This window comes from Bos javanicus, chromosome 26, assembly GCF_032452875.1.
Source record: "Bos javanicus breed banteng chromosome 26, ARS-OSU_banteng_1.0, whole genome shotgun sequence".
Lineage (NCBI taxonomy): Eukaryota > Metazoa > Chordata > Mammalia > Artiodactyla > Bovidae > Bos > Bos javanicus.
Window position 1 is genome coordinate 311,747 of NC_083893.1, and position 5,055 is coordinate 316,801.

General features: G+C 36.5%; 1 pseudogene; it reads left to right on the forward strand.

Moving 5' to 3' along the window:
* Positions 1-898: 898 nt before the first annotated feature.
* LOC133239641 (olfactory receptor 8K3-like) lies at positions 899-2,006 on the forward strand (annotated as a pseudogene).
* The last annotated feature ends 3,049 nt before the right edge of the window (positions 2,007-5,055 follow it).

Below are 5,055 nucleotides of genomic sequence, written 5' to 3' on the forward strand. Positions count from 1 at the left end.
ACTGATGTTGAAGCTGAAATGCTAATACTTGGATCACCTGGTGCAAAGAACTGACTCATATGAAAAGACCCTGATGCTGGGAAATATTGAAGGCAGGAGTAGAAGGGGACAACAGAGGATGAGATGGTTGGATGGCATCACCGACTCAATGGGCATGAGTTTGAGTAAACTCCGGGAGTTGGTGATGGACAAGGAGGCCTGGTGTGCTGCAGTCCATGGGGTCGCAAAGAGTCGGACAAGACTGAGCAACTGAACTGAACTGAACTATATCCTAGTATTGATGTATTTTTAAAATGCCATTATGTGATTATGCCTTATAAAGAATAAAAATAAAACTTTAAGGAAGAGTACTATATACATATATATATATGTATATATATATGAAATACCTAAAGTTTTATGATTGTTTAACTTCTCAGTTTTGCTTTATTATCTATATTTACATATGTCTGTCTAATTGTCTATGTTTCTATACCTATACAATATTGCTTGTCAACCCGATACTATTGTGACTACTGGCTCAATATTGTTACAGGTTGCATATTTGATATGTTAAGATATTGAGCACTTTAACTAACCTATAAACATTAGCAGCCAATAGCATTTCAACTCTCAATTATGACAGCCAAAATGTCTCCAGACAGTGGGAAAATATTCTTGGGGGAGTAAAATAACTCTAATTGAGAAGAGCTGATCTACCTCCATATCTCCTACTGTCTCTATTTATGTATATTTTAATATGTGTCAGATGGATTTAATTTTAAATGTTCTAAATTGGAAATTTAAATTTATCTTACTTACCAGTTATGCATGCTAACACATCTTAGAGGATATTTTACACAAAATCTATTGACTCTGTTGCTCTGTCTACCCAGAATAGGTTTCCCCATAAACCTGGATGGAAACACAGAATGGAACAGTGCTGAGTGAATTCATCCTCATGGGAATCACAGACCGTCCTGAGTTGCAGGCTCCATTGTTTGGGCTCTTCCTCATCATCTACTTGATGTCTGTGGTGGGCAATTTGGGCATGGTCATCCTCACTAAGGTGGACTCCAGGTTGCAGACACCCGGTACCTGGCTTTCACTGATCTTGGTTATTCAACAGCTGTGGGCCCCAAAATGTTAGTAAATTTTGTGGCAGATCAAAATAAAATCTATTTTTTTGCACTACACAGCTCACTTTCTTTCTTGTGTTTATTATTTGTGAGCTTTTTATTCTGGCAGCAATGTCTTATGACCACTGTGGCCATCCGTAACCCTCTGCTTTACCCAGTGGTCATGTTGCAAAGGGTATGTCAGGTGCTGGTGGCAATGCCATATCTCTATAAAATATTTGAGTCTCTTTTGATCACTGTAAAGATATTTGACTGATCATTCTGTGGCTATAATGTCATCAGACATTTCTACTGTGACAGTCTCCCCTTGTTATCTTTGCTCTGCTCAAATGCAAATGAAATTGGACTGATTATTCTTATCTAAGCAGGTTTTAATTTGGTTTTCTCTCTTCTGATAATTCTTGTGTCTTACCTTCTTATCCTTGCATCCATTCTCAGGATGAGCTCTGCTGGAGGCAGGCACAAGGGTTTTTCTACCTGTGGGTCTTATCTGACAGTGGTCACAGTATTCTATGGGGCTTTAATATTTATGTACGTGCAGCCAAAGTCTAACTATTCATTTGACAGATAAAATGGCATCTGTATTTTACACTCTCATTATCCCTATGCTAAATCCCTTGATCTACACTTTGAGGAACAAAGATGTAAAACATGCCCTACAAAGGACGTGGAAAAGGCTATGCAATTTTTTTCTCTTAAGGCTCTGTACAATATGAATCCTATAATTTAGGTGATGGGCTTCAAACTGCTCTCTGTGTGTTTCTAAAAGGGATAAAACTTTTGAACTTCAAAAGAATCAATTCTTCAGTGCTCAGCTTTCTTCACAGTCCAACTCTCACATCCATACATGACCACTGGTAAAACCATTGCCTTGACTAGACGGGCCTTTGTTGGCAAACGAATGTCTCTGCTTTTCAATATGCTATCTAGGTTGGTCATAACTTTCCTTCCAAGGAGTAAGCATCTTGTAATTTCATGGCTACAGTTACCATCTGCAGTGATTTTGGAGCCACAAAAAATAAAGTCTGACATTGTTTCCACTGTTTCCCCATCTATTTCCCATGAAGAGATGGGACCAAATACCATGATCTTTGTTTTCTGAATGTTAAGCTTTAAGCCAACTTTTTCACTCTCCTCTTTCACTTTCATCAAGAGGCTCTTTTGTTCTTCTTCACTTTCTGCTATACCCACCACTATTATACATATTTGCAGACAATGAAACTGAGTCAGAGAGAGGTTAAGTAACTTGTCCAATGTTGCACAGTCAATAAATGATAGAGCTGGAATTCAAACCTCGATAACCTGGCCCCTGCTTTTAACCATTATGCTATACTGGTCCTCACAAGTAGCTATGAAGGAAAGAAAGAGAGATCAGTGAGAATATCCAGCAAATAAAACTGATCTAGACAGGAGCTCTCTGAGGAAACAATACATTCACAAAACAATCATTTCACCTAGAAAGCAGACTGTGCAAAGGGCCTGAGGTGAGAGGGGGCACAGAACATTGAAGAAATTGAAAGGCCAGTGTAGCTAGAATGTAGAAAGCAAGGGGAAAGAGGGGTATTATGTAGTTAGTGCAGTAGTCCAGGCCATATTAGACATATGAAACAGGGCCTCTTTGACCTTAAGCATTTTGTTTTTAATCCTAAGAGAAAGAAAAAAAAAAGTATTGGTTCATAGGAGTGTGTAAAAAATATTTTACTATATATGCATGCATATATGTGTACTGTATTGTATATTGTATTGTAATATATTTAATTATATTCTATAACTTTTATTCTTTTGCTTGATTGCCATAATTTGATCATCTCTTTGTAGCAAACAAAAGACAAAATTCCAAGATTTTGTCAATATTTCTAGGAAAAATGTAATAAGATATGCAACAATTTGTTATATATATAATATGCATACAAATGTCCTCTTCTTAATTGTCACTTTTTTGTTTAATTTTGTATTTTTAACATTTATGAAATTTCATTTACATCATAGAGAGACTGCACTGTTCTTTGTTCAGTGTCCTTAAAAACTCAAAAACATTTTCACTAAATCAAGAAAAAGGCAAGTATGACTCTTCTTTCCCATGATATTGACATTTTAATGGAGGTGATATTCAATATGGCAAAGAAAAAAAATTCAGATTGGAAAGAAGAAATTTAAGCTGCTTTTATTACTACATGATGAGGTTGTGCAGGTGGAAGTATAAACTATAGAAAAAAGCATTGAATTAAAAGGTGAATTTAGGATGGCTTCAAGGAGAGATCAGTACACACAATAATTTTTTTTTATTTCTATATACTACAAATGAAAAATTAGAAATGGAATTGTTAAATGTTGTTGTTATCGTTCAGTTGACAAGTCTTGTCTGACTCTTTGCAACCCTATGGACTGCAGGACACCAGGCCATTCTCTTCCTCATCATCTCCTGGAGTTTGCCAAGCTCATGTCCATTGAACTGCTGATGCCATCCAACCGTCTTATCCTGTCAGCCTCTTCTCCTTTTGCCTTCATTTTTTCCCAGTATCAGGGTATTTTCCAATGAATCAGCTCTTCACATCAGCTGGCCAGAGTTTTGGAGCTTCATCTTCAGCATCAGTCCTTCCAATGAATATTCAGGGTTGATTTCCTTTAGGATTGACTGATTTGATCTCCTTGCAGTCCAAGGGACTCTCCAACACCACAGTGCAAAAACATCAATTCTTATGCTCTCTACCTTCTTTATGGTCCAACTCTCACATCCATACATGACTACTGGAAAAATCATAGCCTTGTTAAAATGTTAAATACCTGTTATAAATTCATCATAATTATGAAATGCTTAAAGATATATACAAAATATGCAAACCTTTATGGTAAAAATTAAAAAAATATTCCTGAAAGATATTAATGGAGGCACACACAAATGAGATTGTACCATATTTATTTACTGATTTATTCAATATTAAGTAAATATGACAATTTCTCAAATCAAACACAATTAAAATTTAAGCAGAAATTCTATTTTGATAAGAATTGAGAAGCTAAAACCAAAATACATAAAGGAGCTAAAATCAAATCATATAGAAAAAGAGATCTAGAATAGCTGAACTAACTTTTAAAAAAGGAATAAACTTGTAATATGAACATTAAGACAAGCAGTAATGATATCCAGTCTTATTCCAAAGCTACAATTATTTTTTTAAGTCTGCTCCTAATATAAAAATTGGCAGTATATATCAATGAAAATATATTGATAGATCAGAAATAGACTCATTTGTATATGAACAATAAATGTTCCACCAGCAAAAGAGAAAAACAGAAAAAAGCCATTTTGTGGAGAAAGCATAGAATTTCAAGTTCTCCTTTCATCTTGTTTCTGTCCTGAGACCTTGTAACCAGTGGGGATGTTCCCTCCAGATTCTGCTGGCTGAAGATGCTGGTTGTCAGGCTTGCATCAAGGCAAGCCAGCTGGCTGGGGCCAGAGTCATGATGTGACAGGTAGCATTCCTTTGTCCAACCATACCAGTTCTCAGGGGAGTTAGTCTTAAGAACAAGTTCCAATCCATAAGAGAAGAACTTTGTCACTTTGATCCTCATTGCTGGAAAATATCCACTTCTGGAAAAATCTAATCCCGGTATTGTATACCTGTTGTCACAGCTTTGTAATTCTGTGGCTGGAGGCACACAAAGGACTTTGATTTCTTAGGCTATCTTTGGAAGGAACTCTGGACCTTGGGGGAGGAAGCTGCATATTTTGTCCTTCTTTTAGAATGTCTCTTGCTTCCATAGATAAGCCATGTCATCATTGTTTAGTCACTAAGTGTGTCTCCTCTTTTATGACCCCATGGACTAAAGCCCATCGAGCTCCTTTTGTTAATGGGATTTCCCAGGCAAGAATACTGGAATGGATTGCCATTTCTTTCTCCACTCCTGGATCTTCCTGACCCAGGGATTGAACCTA